The sequence below is a fragment of the Epinephelus moara genome, chromosome 23, assembly GCF_006386435.1.
Source record: "Epinephelus moara isolate mb chromosome 23, YSFRI_EMoa_1.0, whole genome shotgun sequence".
NCBI classification, from domain to species: Eukaryota; Metazoa; Chordata; class Actinopteri; order Perciformes; family Serranidae; genus Epinephelus; species Epinephelus moara.
The window spans coordinates 11,388,538-11,408,780 of NC_065528.1; the positions used below are offsets into that span (position 1 = coordinate 11,388,538).

The 20,243-nt window shown below is 41.4% G+C and overlaps 1 protein-coding gene across 2 annotated transcripts in view; it reads left to right on the forward strand.

The window, feature by feature from the left end:
* Nucleotides 1-687: 687 nt before the first annotated feature.
* cald1a (caldesmon 1a) overlaps nt 688-20,243 on the forward strand; it is a 90,177-nt gene continuing 70,621 nt past the window's right edge. The window contains exon 1 of one of the 2 annotated variants that reach the window (XM_050036117.1): nt 688-887. The gene's annotated coding sequence lies outside the window, so the exon portion shown is untranslated. Of the gene's footprint in view, nt 888-5,890; nt 6,006-20,243 lie in introns of those variants that run through there. The other variant, XM_050036118.1, reaches the window with a different exon arrangement.

Here is a 20,243-nt window from a genome sequence, read left to right on the forward strand (position 1 = left end):
TACCTCTCCTGTCGTATCTGGACGCGGAGGGTCCATGACCAAACATTGATCTGTGGTAAGGTTGGAGTGAGAATGTGTTATTTTTTTTTTTTTTACCTTTAAGTTTTGCTGCTAATTATTAAAATAAGTCTGGGAGCAGGTAGCAACAATAACAACACACTATTGAACCACATTAGGCTAAACTAACATTACACATGGATGGGATATCAGTGTTTCAGACATCATATTTCTATACATGAAAGCATTTGGTCAACTACAGATGGCATATTTGGGGGATGAATGTGGTTTTGTCGTGCTTTTATAAGTTTGTAGATGAATGGAGTTTAATTTGTGTTGAAATCTGCATCTCTTTGTTCTGGGAGAAATCTCTCAGCTTCCATGCGAGGCAAACACTGGTAATCCAGTCACCAGCACATCAGCATTACTGTTAACATGGCAGCTCTCAGGCCTGCATGCGAGCACACAGCCCTCCTTTTTGTCCCAAGATTAACATTTCATATGATCGCTCCTGACAGATGATTTTCTTTCAGAGGCCCCCTGAAGGATAACCAAAAGGCAGCACTTTCTGCCTAAAGTCACTTTCTCTGTTAGGGAACTTGTGCACAACTTCTCCGCAGAGTTGACACTTTTCATTTCGCACTGGGGCTGCTTTTGTGAAAGCTTTGTGGGAGCAGTCTGAGCGGTAGTTTAGCGTTTTTAGGAGCAAACCGGGGCAGACAACCGAGCCAAGAGTAGATGTGCGGTTATGTCTTAAAGGGAGGGGCTTGAAGGGCTATTGAGTTTGGTTTTTATCATTGAGTGTAGTGGAGGACCGACTGCAGACTGGCTCCCTCTCCTCTCCTCACACTCGACTCAGCAGCTCTACTTTGTCCCGTTAAGATCCACAGGTAAGCGCAACAGCAAAACTTTCAACCTCCTGCAAACTCTTACAGCTTCATAGGCGTGATTAGGGATAGAGTGTGTGACGTGGTGATGTTTTAGAGGATGAAAATTCACTATATGACGATGGGAGATGATCACATTATGGGTCTCCACTGTGCGCATGGGCTGCTGCTGATACTTTCAGGATATGTTGGCTGTAAGCCGCTCCCTCTTTGTGCGCCAACACTTCACTAAAGGCAAAGTAAACTCATGATTGTGAGCTATAATAAACTTTTCTATGGACCGAGCAGTGACGCTGTCATGTTCATGTTTTGTTAACCGCGGGGCAACACAAAGAAAAGCATATGTCCACTCCTGTAATGCGCGCTCAGCCCTTCAGGGCGGGGGGTGTCTCCAAACCCCCGGCCAGCCTCTGCAGCTACATGTAGGTTACATGCTGCAAATATGCCTCAAGTTCATATCACATGTTTTTGGTTGTTGGTAATATTCATAGCATCCTCTAAAAATAAAGTAAAGTTGGGCTCTCAGTGCACAATGTGGATAAACCTGTTGAAATGTGACATGTGGAAGGTGTACAAAGTTGGCTATAAGCAAGGATGAGCCCCATATGGCTCCCAGCACACCGCATGTCCCTCAAGCATCAAATCTGACCATAAGATCATGCTGAGATACAGAAGGCAATTGTCCTTTAGGTGTATGAGCTTTAAACACATCCAGCATCTCCTGCAGACAAAGCCACGGGGCAGTGTTGCAAAAAAAAAAAAAAAAAAAAAAAAAAAAGGCAAGGCCTGCTCACTAGCAGATGAATCCACTTCTCATCGTTTCGAGGTATCACATTCTTTGCAATCCCACCAACCCCTGAGGCAAAAGGCTCTCTTCAGCTCTCATTGTACGTGAGTTGGCCAGCAAGTCTTTTGATCTCGGCTTTATTACATAGTAGTATCTGTGAAATGGAAGCATGGAAAATGGGAGAGGGTGGAGGGAGGGAGCTGCACAGGGTAGATCTGTAAGTCTTTTTTTTTTTCTTTTTTTGAATGCTTTCGGGGCCAGAGACAGCATAGTAATTGTCCATGAAACTGTATCTGATAAGTTGGGCAGTGTTTGGAAAACACGTGGAGAGTGCCCTCCGCTCCTTATAAGGTGCAGGCCCAACCTGGTGACAGGTGATTGGAATAGCCTCTGGAATGCAGTGCATAACAGTCTGCGAGCACAGAGGTTACCAACATTTTTGGTGTGGTGTGCCCCCACAGCCCTGACAGATGAACTAAAGTACCCCTTCATGGCCACCGCCCCTCATATTCAAAATGATAATTTGGACTGATTACAAACTGGACGCTGTTTAACATTGTATGTGTTATGTAAAACTGCATATTGTTACAACAACTTCTTCAAACAACTAAACTCCAGTACAAACTAAAGTTAATGTTGGTTTTGTCACATTAACATTTGTTGGCCTATGACTGAGAAGCTCAATATTTCATCAATTTATTTATTTATGACTTTTAGCTAACTATTTTAACTGTTTAGCCAGGACTTTTACCTACCAATACTTTTAGCTTTTTCAGTATGTTCAAATAAACCTGTTTCAACCACTTATCCATTAATCTTAGCTAATAATAGTAATAGTTACTAATATTAGTAAAGTTTTAGCTAACTGTTTAAACTGTTTTTCCCATTACTTTTAGCTAACTGTTTAAACTGTTTTTCCCATTACTTTTAGCTAACTGTTGCAACTATTTATCAGTTACGTAAAGTGAACTGTTTCGACTGTGTATCCAACACTCTTAGCTAACTGTTCTATAGAGTGTGCCAGGGCTGACGTCAAAACCCGGAAGTTTAGCATCGCGCTGGTTCCCGGAAGAGAAAGTGAATGTGATTTTTGCATTGCGTTTTGGATTATGTCAGAAAATAAGCTCTGTGGCTAACACAAGTTTATGATACTTACAGGTTTTGTTCAGTGAGATAATCTTCACATATGAACACTTTTCATACCGCATTTGAAGCTTAAATGTGATCGCCAGAAGTAAAAAGCTAACGTCAGGCTTTAACGGACTACATGACTACTCCACGGTCGCATGACTCTTGACGTCACCGCCACTAAGCTTGCAACTGATTTCGGCCGCTTTATTTTAAAAACATTGTATAATGGGGAAATCGGACTGTTTAAGCTAAATAAGAAGCTGTAATGGCGGACTGCCAGCACTCTCGCCTGTTCGGGAGTGATAATGTTTAATGTCCCCGACAGGGTTTGTAGTCGTATTGAGCAACTTGTTAGCAACCGCCTTTTTTATGACACATAAACGCTATAAAATTCACAAGTAGGGTATTTACTGACGTGTTTTATGTCGTAGAACAAAACCTGAAACTCGCTTAAGCTTTTGTTAACCACAGACCTTATTTGAGGCATTTTACCAAAATCCCATTCAAAAAACCTATTGACTTTTAGACGAGAGAACCGGAAGTGCTAAAAGCGCTAACAGAGTTCCGGGGTTTACTAGCACACTCTATTTATCAGTTACTTTTAGCTAACTATTGCAACTATTCATCAGTTACTTTAAGCTGTTTCGACTGTTTCTCCATTACTTTTAGTTAACTATTGCAACCACTCATCAGTTATGTAGAGCTAAATGTTTCGACTGTTTGTCCATTACTTTTAGCTAACTATTGCAACTATGTATCAGTTATGTTACCCGAAATGTTTCGACTGTTTATCCATTACTTTAAGCTAACTATTGCAACTATTTATCAGTTACATTAAGCTAACTGTTTTGACAGTTTCTCCATTACTTTAAGCTAACCATTGCAAAGCTCATATAGTGTAAATTGTTATTTATCAATTACTCCTAGCAAACTATTTGAAGTGTTTATCCATTAGTTAGGGCTGGGTGATATGGAGAAAATCAAATATCAAGATATTTTTGACCAATACATCATTATCCATATTGTGGAAATATTGTAAGGTTAGTGCTTTCACAAAATGCTGAAACACAATGAGATTTGTGATAAATAATCATTAGTAATGTGGATATAATAATGGAGATAATGTAGCCTTTTAAACCAAGAGAAGACAGACAAATAGTAGGCTTAGCCTGCATCTATTTTTTTTAATACCTTGCTAAAATTTCACTTGGGTATACGATAATCAAGGTACTTGTTTGCAAAACTACCCCTAATTCACAGCATTAGATGTAAACTATGTTTTTCCCTACTGTCTCATTTTGCTGTTGTTGACTGGCTGTTAACAGTCCTGTAGTGTTATCCCCACCTTGCGCAGTTGCCATGTTTTTCAGCTCAACTGCCTGTTCCAGGTTTCAAAAGTAGAGACTGACCTTTTTGTTGCATGATGTGTACTACATATCAGACATTAAAACAGCATTTTGACAGTATTGCAGGGCTAAATCATATCGTCAGGATTTCCAAATACCCTGGTATATCGTGCCGTGACACCGCCTAAGCCTAATATCTAGTCTCATAACACAATATTAAAATCTATGTATATTCCAGACCTCCTTTTAGCTTACTGTTTCAACTGTTTTTCCATTACTTTAAGTCAACTGTTAAGACTTCTCTGCTCGTAACCTTACTACTTTTCATGCAGTCTTATTCACAGTAGTGTTCTGGTGTTACAGCTGACTCAATATGTATATCTTTTAAATCAAATCCTGATTTCTGTTTCATCAAATTAGTTGAGCTATTTTATCTTTCTAAGTTCTTAATAGCCACTGCGTAAGTATTTCATGGGATACAAGCACAACTAAAGAAAATCAGTTTTTGCATACATGTTTAGATGCATATAAACTCTCAAACAGCTATTTTTGGGCTGAAACACACACAGAAAACTGTGGGCTTTGCACTAAAATACATCTAGTGCTTTGTAGTGTACTTAGAAAGGGGGTTTTATAATTGGCACGATATGATATGGGTGCACAAGAATCTGGAGGTAATTGCACAGAGTGATAACAGGGGTTTGGCAGTGTGGGGCGAGAGCCAGGGCCAGGGTTAGGGCTGGGCAGGCAGGATGTAGGGAACACTGCCATGCATTTCCGGAGTCTGGCTCTGGACTGCACAGTGTGGTGAAGGCTTCTAGTTACTGTATGCTGGCTCCCTCTCCCTCTCCCTCCCTCCTCTCATACACTTGATTAAAGTTAAATGTTGGATCAGGTAATTATTGTACCTCATTCTCAACATAATCAACATGTGCTAAAGCATGGGGCATTCATGAATCTGCCCGTGTGCAGTTGTGTGTTAACATGCATGCAGTATATGTGGGTGTGTTGTTATAGTTTGATCCTAGATTCTCATAATCCACCACAGTATCAAGTTCCAAAGCAAGAATCCAGAGTTTCCTTGCAAGGCAATAGTTTCTTACCACCGCTGAGCTAAGGCAGCCAACCAAGTGGCAAACTGAATTTGAATAGAATGGAAAACTGGCAGAGGAGACTTTCTAACACACATGATCAGACTGTACTGTTCTTTTTTTAATAGATGTTTACCTATACTGTGTTTGGTGTGTAGGCTTTCCAAATGTGGTCTAGTTTCCAGTGATGGCATGCTGACATGTCAGTCCAAACATACATTGTTTCTGCACAGCAGGTGCCAGAGCTATTTTCTGCTTTCTTCTCATAACAGACTGGTGAAACTATGTCAAGCATGTTTCCTGTGTTCCAGTCTTTGGCTTAATTTTATGCAGATTTGTTTGTCCTGAGTATATGCTTTGAGACAGAGATGCTGCGCCAGCGTGCAGAACCACAGGCAAAATGAGTGCTCTCTGTTTTATCAGTGGTGTCTTTGTCATCAGTGTCCACCAGTTGCCTCATACAAAGTTAGGTTTTAGGTTTGTGTCTTCTGGACAACAGCAGGAGTAGGACAGGGTTCAGCTCATTTGAAGTGATTGTGATTGACGTGCAGCTAGCGCTCATGGGACTCTGGCCCTGGACTGGAGCCCCACAGCGTACTCGTTCTGTTCCCCCCTCGTCTTTGAATTTGATAGCATGTAATTTGAATGCGCAGCATCCAGAACCGCACACTAAGTTGTATAATATGGTGAGCTTGGACGGACGGGCAGATCTCAAGTTGGAAAAGAATTCTTAACTCTTTCACCGGGTAGCGACGGTCAACAGACGGTAGGCAAATAACTGGTAGTGCTGCCTAATTGCTTGTGAAGTCGCACGAGGGCATGAAACCTTAGAGGATGTTTATTTAGGTCCTGGAAAATATGTCGTAAGAGTTTTGCAGATGTTTGTGATATACATTTAAAATTACTGTTATTTAAAAAAGAAAAACCTCTTTCCTCATTATGCAGCTAAGATGACATGGAACACTTCTGTAGAGGAATATCAGCAGTGCTCTTGGATGTTCTGGTGTTTTTTTTTCACTGCACAATTAGACTCTGGTTGTCTCTTGGGTGATGGAGAATGCTTACTCTCATTTCCCCCCCCTCTTCTAGCCGACCCACACCCCAGCCTTTAATAGATTCACCACCAAACAAAATCTTATTTAATCAAACCACATTTTGCAAAGCTATTTTCAAGCCACAGATTCAATACATACACATGCATGAAGAATTTTATAATGATCCTTCCTCCCAGGATCTGTATCTTTGCTTCCTTTCTTTCCAAACTATTTCCCAAACTTTGATTCTCCTGACTGAAGCAGTCATGTGGGCATGAAAGACCTGCGTTTGAATTCCTCTGGGCTTTAGTCACACTCTGATGAAGAGGGTTTGTTAGATCAGCCTCTCGCTCGTGTCGTTTTCTGACTTTAAAGTGCTATCACTCAAGGCCAGATTGCCTAATAGACAGCATGGCATGTCGGTGTTGGTAATTGGCATATTGGCCCGCCATCTGCTAGTTGCCAGATGCCAAGCTCTGCCAGAAGTTTCATAGCTATAAAAAGACTATTGTATTCCCCCCCACCCTCTAACTAAATCTTTAGCTTTTTTACTGGGTGATGATTTAATTCATGAGGCAGCCTTGTTTCATATCTTAAAAGGTAAAACCTCCTCTCTTACTCACGTGGTCTACATTTCATGGGGTTTTTGTGGATGATTGATTGTGCGAGAGTGAGGTCAGCGCTCCGAAGCAGCGCTTCTGATGTCATCCTACAAAGATGCATGTTCTCCCCATTCGTTCCCCAAAGCGGGCTATTCAGAGAAGTGTACAACGTTGTTAAGAGGGACATTTAGCCTTTGGGCTTCTTCTCATCTGATAAAACAAGCACAGGAAATGTCTCTGTTAGCTGATTGGCCTTGTGTTTTCCTTCGCCGTCCTCCCACTGGGACCTCAGACATGCACAGTGTGTCCCTGTGGCAGAGCAACCACCTTACTTGTCTCTCTCCTAACAGCTTCATTAACTTTCCCTTCGCCTCTCTCCTCTCCTTTAACACCAATCTATTCTACCTCAGCCCTTTTCTCCCAAAAAGAAATGATTACTATAACGTTCATTCTCACTTTCACCCTACTTCTTCTCTCCGCCAGCTTTCCATTCTTTCCTCCCTGTCCTCTCTTCACCTCCCCCCCCCCCCCCCCCTTCTCCGCTCAGCCTCTCGTCTTCCTCCCATAGCGTCCCAAAACTAAACAAACATTGCTAATCAAGAGCCTGTCAAATCACCTTTTAAAAGTCCCATATTTTACAGTAATGGGGAATTAAGGGAACGTGGAGGTAATAAGGTGATGTAAATCCCAGCGGTGTGTGTGAAAAATACCATTGAGTGTAAACACATGACCGCTGAGGTCATGTGTTTACACAGTCAGCGAGGTTAACCGCTCTATGAATCGCACGGGGGAAAACAGACAGGGCAGTGTGTGGGTCAGTTATAGGCCTGTCGGATTTATGCTTGTGGCCATAGAGGCGCTGCATGTGCTGAAGTGTGTATGGCGAATGTGAGGGACAGCTCGGAGAGTCCACATTGGATGCCTGCCATCATGGGAGTGAGAACTGGCGAGAGCGAGATCGGGCTCGTATGTGGTAATGATGGAAGTGAGGACTTACCTCATACACATAAAACAATCACTGTGTCCTTACATGGCTATTCACATGAGTCAGACTTCTACTGTAATTGTGTTTCTTTGGAAGAGCTTCAAAGTTGAAATTATGTTTTATTCCAACAACGTTCTGAGTATTTTAACATTTATTTTAAGTCTTGGTGTCAAATCTAAGGAGAATGCGATGTTGTCGAATGGAACTTGTTAATATATTCAGGAAAGTGACTAATTATTATTTTCACCATTCAATCTGACCGTTTTTTCTTGATTAATAACTTAGTTTTTCAGCTCAAGAGTCTAAGGTTATGTTTTCAAATTAGTTTATTTGTTTGACTAACAGTCCAAAACCCAAAGAAATTAAATTTGCAGTAGTTAAAAACAGGAAGTTCTCACATTTGTGTAGGTGGAACCAGTAAAGTTTTAGCATCTTAAACTTTGAGTGACTTTAGGCTGCATTACATGTTTTGTTGGCCACTTGGGGGCAACAGAAACAATCTGTAAACACTTCACTGACGTACAGTATTATTATCATTTAAAGGAGCTATATGTAAGAAATCTAAGCAAATAGTCGTAAAATCCTCCTAATATGTCACAGAGACTAAGGAATAATGTTCATATAACATACTGATCTCACTGACAACAATAGTACAGCCAGAATATTCGCATTTAAAAAACATTTTTACGGTCTTCAAATCATGTTTATGTTTTGAATTTGTGTTTCGGCCTGTTGCACCACCCACCGCCGTCTACCAGTCACACAGTCAGTAGAGTCTCAGCATCAGCTACAGTTACGACTGAGCTACAGCAACACAGCAAGCAGCATTAGCAGTGTCCCAGTACATAGCATGAGCAGCTGGCTCCTCCTCAGCTGTATCCCGGCAGCAGCGTTTAGCAGCAGAGAAGCCAGACTTGCTCGAACGATCCGCTGGAAAACCGAAGATCAAGGACGCTGCGACGCGGCCCTGCCACGGCAGCTGCCCATGGGCAAACAAATCAGTCTCCAGCGTGCCGCTGTCCAGCAACCTCGAGTCTGTAGGGGAGGGGGGGCGGACACGACTCGCGGCAGTATTTTGAATTTGAGTGCAGTAACCGTTTTGACCACATTCTTACATACAGCGCCTTTAAGTGAATATGGCCAATGTTAGCAAACATGGCAATATTATCATTCATTTGGAATTATATTTTTGGTCTGAATAGATTTGGGTACTACCATTTGAACTGATACAGGCACTGGTGCCCAACGGTATCTTTTTTGGTACTTTGCTTTCTCTGTAATAAAAGCTGCAGTTCTGCTCTTCTCTGTTTTTTTTCTAATCACACATGTGTCTGCTCATTTAGCAGTGACACTAGGTTAATACTAAAATAATACAGGAAAAATAGATCAAATGCGAAAACTATTGCTGCTTCGTGGCACTTCTACCTCTTGTCCAAACCCAGCGTTCTCACCCAGATGTACTCTGAGGTACCAACATTTGGCACCAATAGATTTAACGTGAATTGGTACTCAGTAGCACCAACAAAATGCGGTTGGTACCCTTAAAAGTACCAAGTTTGGTACCCAACGTTACACCTGACAAATGTAAGTCCAGTGTTCTGTCTCCTTGTAGCTCTGTTTTTGGTCTCCACCAACTCCTGGGGTAAATAAGTGGCTCCCTAGCTGCTAAATACTCCACTATGTTCGTTAGCCAGTAATCAGCTTTATCTGCTGTTTGGTGCTGGGCAGGTCATGACTAATGGGTTTATTTGAACCTCTTTTGTGGGTAAAAGCTACCTGATGCATCTGGAAGTAGCAATGATGAAAGTGGCATGAGTTTAAAGTTGTGGCCTTGATAACCAAAACAAGGAGCTAAAAGATGCTAAGATGCTAAAATGCTATTCTGCGCTGCAAAGTAGGGCTTCACAATGTAAGGAAAATATGTGACAATGTTGAATATAATGATAATGATGTTATTTGAGATAAACAGATATTAAAGTGTACTCAGTTCTTCACTTCCACCTGTGCTTGTGCCACGCCATCTCTCCTGTATTCAAAATACTGACAGACGACCGAAGTGCAGTTCATCTCGGCAATCGCACTTTCGTCTGTCAGCCATGCAGAGTAGTACGACAGCACTGGTCTAATAAACCTCACTTGCAAGTCTGCTGATTCTGACCAATCAGATGATGCCTAGCAGGGAGGGCTCTGTCTGATTGGCAGGAACGTATCACATAAAATAGCGCATACAAACAGAATGTAATTTAATACGTTGGTACTTATTTGAAGTACAATATAGCAGTCTTTCTCATGTGTATCACGCAAGTTGACAACGCACTGACGATACATTGTTCAGCCCTACTGCAGAGTTACAGTTATGGTTGGGCTCGTCGCTAAGAGAAACACCTTTTACAAACCACACGCTGTAGTTACTTGATACATTGTTGATATAGAAACATTAATTATAACAGTTTTAGACCATTCATCAACAATCAAAAGTGTGGGTGACTGGTTTTCTTTTGGTCAGGTTCTCATTTAATCAACTCATTTCAACACTAAATAAAACTTTATTAATTCACAACATTTCTCAAACCTTTCTGGGTCTGGTATCTGAAGTCAGACTCTGCACGTGTCTTTTTGCAGGGCACATTGTTTGAAATGGTCCGCATCCATCTTTCCCACCTGAATAAGCCAGTCAGGCAGCAGCACAGTCTGAGGTCTGTGTTGGGGCTGCAGTCGGGAGCAGCGGTAATTGTTTAAGAGTGCATTTATAGAGTGTACTCTTTGTGCCTCCTAATCAGAAGCATACTCAGGCATTTACATACGAGCCTTGGAGGATTGCTCAGGAATGCATTACACGCAAGGCAAGAGGACGGGAGGGTAAGAAAGCCGGCTCTAGTGGGCCACTCCGCTGTTGCCATTTCTTTCCACTTCACATGTCACTGCCCTGTAGGGAGGGGGTGAGATAAGTTGTGTGTGTGTGTGTGTGTGTGTGTGTGGAGGGGGGCGTGGGGGTGAAAGTGGTTAAGCCTGAAGATCAAAAGCACAGCTGCTGATGCAAAGCCTTAACACCAGTAATAAATGTAGGGTATGTGTCTATATTTGTGTCTTTGGGACAACAATACCCACTATTTCTCAAAAAAGTAGAAATCCAATGCTCTCATCTGTCTACCTATGAGACCTTTATAGATTAGATCTGTTTCTGTGGATTCATTTCAGTATGCATTAGGTAATTTGTCAATTTTTCTCTCTGTACTTTAACTCAGGTCTGGCAAGGGGACAAGGAGAACAAAAATATGGCCTCAGAAAACCATTTTAATCAGACAGTCCTCCGCAGGGACAGAGGCTGGCATAGGAGAGCTCTTTACCTCATCAGAGCTCTGCCAGTGGTGATTGGGAGAAACACTCAGTCAGGTTTTTATTGAATAACCCCAGCTCTGTACTGGAGGGGCTTTACTGTAATAGAGCAGCTCTACGGCCGCTGAGGTGACAGCCAAATGGTACTTATTAAACTAAGGGCTGATTCATGCTATATGCCCTACTGCAGTTTAACCTTGTTGGAGGCTTACGGTTTGGCTTTAATGCAGAGGTCCAGTCAGATTTTTTTATGACAGAGATACATGTGTGTACGATTATCCCCTCATCAGACGGCAGAGTTCACAAATTTCCTACATGATAAAAGCACATGAACACAATCATTTGATAGACATTTCATTCTTCTTTCAATTTAAGCTGTAATATCCACTTGAACTACGTGTGTGTGTGTTTAGATGAGAGCTTTCTTAGAGATGCATGTTAGCACCTCGACAGGGATAATAGCTGCAGGTCCCGTCATCTCTGCCTATTTACCCAGTACACAGCTCTCTGCGCAAATTGAGCATGACGTCTAATGGAGTGTGAGCGTGGATTAATTACCCCCGTATTTAGACTAATGGCTCCTTCTCCTCTGATTAATGATGACACGTGTCACACGGAGGAGGGCACAGCTAAAACATATGAACAGTTTTATGTGAAAATGAGATATCTGCCATTTGGATATTATGGTGTTTATATAAAAGTGCTCTTTGTTTTTACTACTATTAAGTCATGAATCATTCAGCGCCCCTTTACTGGAAGTATGGCATCACGAAAAGAGAATGTAGCTGTAAACGTCCTGTGATTTCAAATAAAAAGCAATGAACATAGTGACAAGTTTATATAAAGTTATATCAGCACCCTGAGGGTATGATGATTTGCAAGTGCGAGAGATGGATGACTTGCCACACTACAAAGATTTTTTAAATATAGCATTGATTATGATATTCAGGAGCAAAAGTGAAATTTACTATGATGGCATGACAGATTTTTTAGGCCAGTGGTCAGTGACCAGTGCAAAGCATTTTCCCCATAGACCATCATTGTAAAAGAGACATCTGTAAAACTGTTGACAGGGCACCCCAAACTGCAAACAAGCTCAACTATTACTCTTGCTATTATGAATTTTTGATCCATGGAGGTTTTATATTTGTTAAACTTTATTCAATCTGAGAAAAACAATTTAAAAATCTGTGACATCATCACAATGTCCACGAATCAAGCAGGAGCTCGTGGGTGGGGCCATACTGTGCATATTCAGTTGACTGCACATCGCAGAAGTAAATACAGAAGCTAGGAATGCGTCAGGCGAGCCACTCCATTTGAACGAATAGGTGCCATCTTGGGGTTCGGTATCTGGTTTTTATTATACATTTATAGCAGACACACCATTGGTGTCCAGATCTTCGCAACTGGGAAAAGACTTACGGAGAATAGTGGCACTTTTCACTTGAAGTGTCGCCAACAAAGCTTCGGTTTCACAACATCAGCAACATCAGCAACCAAGACTACAGATTTCCCGGATGTTAGCATATAGCTACATGTACATTAGCAGTTCTTGCAGTGGGGGAATGACAGTAGCAGAGAATAGCAGCAATTTCCACGGTGAAAATCACCAATAGATAAATGATAAGAAATTTAACTACATCGGCAACCAAGTTTACATGTTTTCCTGATGTTAGCATGTAGCTACATGTAGCAGTTGAGGCTACATAATGTAAAAACTTGCAGTAGCATACCTGGAGCAGGTGACATCTAAAGAAATCCAGCACATTGTGATCTTACACTGTAGCCACAGTAAACAACAGTCGCCAAGATATATATTGTGCTGAGCAGTTTGATGGTGCAGTATAAGGCCCTGTCTATACATATCCAGATATTTTTTAAAACAGATATTTTTTCACTCTCTTTTGAAATATATTTCTGTACACACAACCTACGTTTTACAAAATATTTCCATCTACACTAGAACGCAAAAACGACACCAAAGGCTTGCATGCATGCAGTGTCCATACAGACAGTGTTGCTGCTGCGGAGCTGATGCAGAACTGCCTGCTGCTATACTGTATTTCCACAATTTAAAGCCAGTCCTCCGCTCATTTATGAAGTCGTGCAAGCCACAAAAATCTAACTTACAAAAATATCTGCATACGTATAGACAGGGTCTAAACCATGTCAGTAATCTCTGGTGGACAGACTGAGTAACGGTAACACTGTTTATAAATTACCTAAAAACTTTGGTGTTTATGTAAGTCAATTTCTTGTTATTTGCAAGACAGAATATACACTGTGATGGATATATCTGTAATAAACAAATACTGATAAGGCTCTACTTTCTGGTAGGCTGGTTGTATATATCTCAGTTTATTGTCATGTTTTTTGGCCTGATTTGGCTTTATTTTTATGGGGTGTACATAAGCTAAAGCAGGAACAATACTTACAGTAGTGTTGTGGCAGATTTTGGCAGAATATGGTTTGTGCGAATGGTTTTAGGTGGATTGTTGATGGTTTGGGGGATCAGATGTTGAAGATGGAACATATTCGGTCGAGTGCACCAGCAGGGATGGGATGGGGTGCTCACTCTGGCTGGCCTCATTAAACCTGCCCTAATGAGAAACAAAACACCCAGACGCCCCCCTAGAACAATGGGTTCTTGTTATCAAAGAGTCTGCGTCTCGTGTATGATGGAGTCTGGCTTGCGTCCCAGCAGATTTTTCATGAGGCTCCGTGTGCCAGTGTTGAGCCCCGAGCCCCGGAGTGCCACTCACTTCTGTGACAGCCACCTGGGAGACCACCTTGGAAAATGGGCCCCTATTAGTTCAGGTTAGACTTAATGACCAGTAATGGTACACCGGCCAAGCCAAACTGTGCAAAAGGGCTCCGGGCAGGCCGAAATGAAATACCAGTCACTCAAGCTCTGAACATAAACACAAGGTGGGTGGTGGGTGGGGGTGAATAGGTATGTCTGTAGGTGCGCGTCTGTGTGTATGAGGGGGTTCAGACATGCATCTATGTGTTTGAGAGCAGAGGTGACCCAGATGGAGGAGACAATTTTGGAGTGCAAGGAGATGGATGAACCCCCCATGGACAGATTATAGCCGCTGGGGTTCGGCTGTGGTTTTGGATTCATTCCCATTTAGCTCTGCTGCTTTGTGAACCAAATCTTATTTCCAGTTTAGCCATCAGCTAATAAAAAGCTTGCAGCAACTTCAACGGAGCAACCAGAGAAGCCTCCTAAGAGCACCGCTCAATTATTTACAATTTCATGGCTGTCTGAGATATGTGTTATTCTAATAAATTTAGGAATTAGGAGGCTTAAGTACCGCACATATATTAACCTCTAAAGCTGAATTTTATCCTCAATTTGGTGGTAAATGCCACATCATGCTAATGGCATTCAATGATGATTGCGTCTTCCATGGTCTAAATAGTCTGTGGTCTACAATTAGCACTAAAAGTAAGAAACTTCACCATTTAAACTGGTATGATATGAGTCAATCAGCCACTGAATAAAATTACTCTTAGCTCCCAGGGAGTTTGAGCAGCAGAGCTCGCAGGCCTGCAAAAGGCAGACAGAGAAACATAGTGTAATCTTCAATGAAAGAGACAAAGGCAGAGGAAGAGAGCGAGCTTTGTTATGTCTCATGAAGCTCTAGGGTTTCCTGGAATTTCTGGCAATGGATTCCAAAGTCACATAACCACAGAAAGAGAAGAAATAGAGACAGACGGGGGGTAACTCTCCTGAAGGACACAGTTCAAGGCGCTCTACTGACAATAGACGCTCTGCCACTGTACACTGCAGATATGAAGATCTCTAGTGTTTGCACTGGTGGTCACTTTTGCCTCTAGACTGACAGAAACAATGTACAAAGTACAAACACGCCTGCAGAGAGCGCAGAGTATAAGGTGACATACATTACCTACTGTATACCTACAGATTAAAGACCCCGGCTCGGGCCTTTCACCTCGAGGGGGGGGGCCGTAGATGTGTACCCGTCCGAGCTGGCTGGCTGCCACACTAATAATAACAGCCAGCACAGCCATGCACGAAAATGAGATCTGGTAAAGCTACTGAACTTTAGCCTTGTAGAGCCCTGAAAGGATTTGAGGTATGAGGAGAGTGGAATGTATTTTTTGGATGGAGAGGTAAGCTCTCTGTCACTTAGAGAATGTGCATCCGCTGATTCAAAAGCAATGCTAATGCTTTAAAACCGTAAAATTTGATACTGCAGACCAAAAAAAAAACGCCACATTTTCCGCTGGGGTATGATATCTGTTGGGATTTTATCTTCGTCTCAATGAAAGAGCTTCACATTTCTAGTTCCTGGCATCATATCTGTCAACCGATGTAGGTGGACTGGGATTAGCACTGGTTTACTCCACTGATTTTTGTGCTGACTTCTGCAGTCCTTTGTCAAGAGCAATGCTCTGCCTTTTTCTATTACAGTACTGTTTTCTTCCCTGTGCTGGTTGCACACTCGATATGTACCAGCTAACGCTTGGAGAGAAGAATTACTGTAAAATTCATGAAGTATTGAATTGAATCTCTTAGACAGACCTAAAAGTAGTATTGGACATTTTGTTATTAATGCAATGCAAAACCAATTCCTGCTGACTGCAGAGGGTGGTAGATTAATGTAAATGTGTAGTGCATGAAAGACAAAAAACACAAAGGAGAAGACAAACAAGATGCAGAGGTTTCACGTTGTTCAACAGTTGGTGATGGTAACCGCCAAGAGAGTAGCAATGTGCAAAAGGCAGGGGATAAGATGATTGCTAGCTGATGGTAATAATGCAGGTTATATATATATATATATATATATAAAAAAGCTATGAAAATGTTTCATTAGAAAGGAAATGCTTTCAAGATGTTTGTTAGGCATTAAAGCTGCACTTTTAAAAAAATGTTACACACAATGAATTACATGACTATTTATTATGCGAAAGGTGCAGCTCAGAATGACGAACATTCCTTTTTAGCATCCTTCAGCCGATTCTTTTGGTTTTGCAGCCCACAATTTATGGATTTGATTTAGTGTCATCACTCTCATCGGCTTCATTTCCAATCGGAGCAGGCATCTGTTTTTGCTTCCTGCCAAACAGCAGCGATACAGTAAGAGTATAGCAATTGGTGGAGATCAAAATAGAGCTAAAAGAAGAGTGAATATTGGAGTTGGTTGTGATCAGACACATGACTCCAAGTAAATGCTGATGTTTCTCCATATCTGCTGACATTTAACTAGCTAGCTGCTAAAATGTTGCCACCAAGTGGCCAAAAAAATCAGTTAATGCTTAGGGTAAGTAAAGGCTAGAGGATACTCATAGCACATTTTGGATAGAAACATTGAATGTAAATATAAATTTTGCTTTATGGTACCTTCAAATGTCCAGGAGCATCTATTTGCAGAAATGGAATACAATATTCATAACTATGGGGATGGGAAGTCACGAACTGATACTAGGGTACCAAGTCTAAGCCAAATTTGTGAAAACATGACTGCACTCGTTTTTATCCAGTACCATTGGTACCGAGGATGCTATTCTTTCCAACCTGACAGGGCAAAAGACACTCCAGCGGTTGTATATGCTCAAGAAAAGTGATGAAAAATTTCGGATCGCATTTAATATGAACAGACCTTATTTCAGGCATCGAACCCAAAATCTTTTAAAGAAACCCATTGACTTTGAGATGAGGGAACAGGGAGTGCTAAAAGGCTAACTCATTTCTGGGTTTTAGGACTCATTCCTGGACCACTCTGTGGGGGAGAAATGTGCTAATGCAACTGGCCCAGTTGGGAACCACTGTGTTAATGTACTGTAGGCTATTAATATGTGTTTCCTCACCCACAAAATCTCATGAACCCACATAGACTAGTACTTTGCGTTTGAGGGGGATCATCAGGGATGAACGATACATTTTTAATTACGTTTAATTTAAATGTTTTTTAGTAAAAGAGTTTAGTTGTTTGTTTCTCCATTGTATCAGATTTAGTGTCAAGAATTGTGGAATTTCACTGGTATCAACTACTTAATTTCTGATAACATGACATGCCTATAACGTGAACCTTCTAAATGCTTCTTACTATAAATCACATACATTTTCTTCTCTTGCCCAGTGAAGCCCATTTATCAGATGTCTGCTGAGTATACTGATTAGAGACATCTTCCAGTTTCCACACCTGGCATAAGAGTCCCAGCACATCCACCATTAAATGGCTTGGCCCCGTATCAACTCTCTGAGAGCATGTCAGGGTTGCATGAATACCGAGAGAGAGACAGAGGGAGAGAGATTCATAGGATTAAAACAAAACATCCCTGGCTGTCTGCGCTGAAAGGCTCTCTACGGTCATTCCTTTTTTTTTTGACTTGCGTGTATTTTACAAGTGTCTTGTCTGTGCGTTCCCTGAACAAACCTTCAGATTTCCACCAGTAAGACTGAACTGAAAGCACCGTCAGGGGATCACTCCACCTCTCCAAATCCACTGTGAGTAATAGACCCTCTTGGTCAGGTCATCTTGCTCACCCGCCACCCCACCCACAACCCTACCCGCTCCTTAATCTCCTCCTATCTCTCTCCAGGAATGCAGCCCCTTTATTTTGAAAAATACCTTGTCATGTAATACCCTTGAAAAGCCTCGCAGCACACTTCAAAAAAATTGGCATTCCGCTGCTGTGATTTACTGACTTGTGTGTTAAAACAAGGCAAGAAAGATAAAGATTTATAACATCTCTGAGAGATTTAAATAAATATGTCCTCTGCGAAAGTGATTTTCTTTGTGTTTTCCTGTGATGCATGCGCAAAAAAGGCAAACTTGTGTCAGGGTTTGCACTCAGCTGTCATATTTTCAACAGGCTCTCAGTATGTGGGGGCATTGCATCATGCTTTTTAGCCTCACTCTAACCTCATGTATGTTTCCATGTAAGGTATGATGGGAAGACGTTCTCTCTTGGTGTGGTTAGAGCCAGCCACATAAATCACTCCGCCGTTTATATTCCCTTTTTTTCACCCCTCTGGTTTTCTCTCCTTCTTTCACCAAAGTGTAATTTCTCTCCGGCCACGGAGAGCCACACGTCCACCACGACAGAAACGTGGCTTTTATAGGAGGCATGTCACAAATGTTCAGCGGATCCATTTTCTTTCCATTTTTTGCCTTAGAGAAACACATCAGGAACCTCTCAAGCTTTATGAGAAATACATTTTTATGTTCCACTTAATGTTTCCAGCATGTCATGTTATTGCCCGTATACCAGAGGCTGTGGGCTGCTGTGGATCATGCTAATCACGTATACTTTTACATTTCAGTCATTGAGCTTTGGTGCATATCCCGAGTGACTTATACTTATTAAAAAAGTACAAGTTCAGGATCTTGCCTGGGGGCCTCATAGCCAGACACGCTGGCTTTTTGCAGTGATTGAAACTGTGATCTTTCAGTTTCTGGTTGTAAGAGCTGAACTTTTGCTTGCAGATCTGAAAGAAATCACGGATTTTAAACGTAGTGGAGGTCATTTCTGCTCCATTCTTTCCTATTTTTATCCTTTTCCGTTCGACTCCGCTTTATTGCCATCAGCTGGATAAACTGTTCTCTAGCTGCAGTGTCGGCAGTAGCAGTGCTTAGACTAAAAACCACCATATATCAGCACTCTGGTTCCACTAGTCTCCCTGGTCAGCTCACTAGTAGCAGATTAATGTCCTGTTGAGGAGACACAGACTCCTGCCCGGGCCTCATTTACTCTGACAGAAGGCAGGTGTCAAGACGGGCTGTCCTAAAGGAACAGGAGGAGGCTGCTTTTCCTTTGGAAATGGACACGAGAGAAGGATGAGGAATGGAGTCACGACAAGTCACATGTTCTTGTGTGCATTGCTTTAAATGAGAAAACCCTGCCAATGGTGCAAGAGGTTTCCAAGAACATTAAATGACCTGTTAAGATGGGTTTTTCTTCAGTGCATTGAGATTACTATCACCTCCTTTGTCTTCGGCTTCATTCAGCATCTGTCTGTCATTATTTATTTACAGTCCCATTTAATAGACTTTAAAGTCACAGTGCGCCCTAAGGTACTGAGACACTTGATGATGTTGTCCTTGAGTATTCATCATAACTCTAGTTTGTTTTGACAGGAAAATGATGTGGAAAAATTGCATGTATTTATTCATTAGTCTTGCTTTGTTTGATACTGTTATAGTGTGGGGTTCATACGGCCTTGGCGTCTTTTATCGCATGTGTGCTTTGCATTTGTTCCTGAGTGACAAAAAAGATGAAGACTTGACTGTAATGTCCTCGTGGAATTACACAACAGCCTGTTAATATGGCATGTCAAGTGCAGGGGCGCATACATATATAGATTATTTGACATTCTGGATATTTGCACCACAATATCTGATATATTTTTTCACGGAGGTGCCTCACACTTTTCCAGCTATTCCTACTTCTGCGTCTTCTTCTTACACATTTACACCAGCATTGCAGTGTAGCATCAGCTTTTCAAAAAACCTTCAAATATTCCACATCATTCATACATTGGTTCATACAATAGTATTATTTAATGTTTAAAGCCAACATTGCTTTTCAGTATGCACTTGTATGGCATGTCAAGTGCAGGGGTGCATATATATTGAGATTATTTGACATTTTGGATATTTGCACCAGAATATCTGATGTATTTTTTAGGGCTGTACCCAAATATTCGGATATTCGAATATCCGTTTCTATGGGTAGGTATTCGTTATGAAAATTTGGTATTAGATATACATATTTTTTTGGTGCTAAATGTAGTCTTTTTGTTGTTGGTACATGTAGGTTAAAAATAAAAATAAAAACTTTAAAATTGCATTGTTAAAAATGTGAAAATATAGTATAGCCTACTGAGCTTGTGCACACGGCATGCTTGAGCGCATCCGTCTGAGGCTGTGGATCAATGCCAAGTTTTACCACTGTATCACTAGTCCCTCTAACCTGTAGCTGTTTTTTCGTTATCTTTTGAATTTAATATGAATTATGGAACCGTTTTTGTCAACGTTTGTTTCCCCCGTTTTGTACAATAAATTATTGTT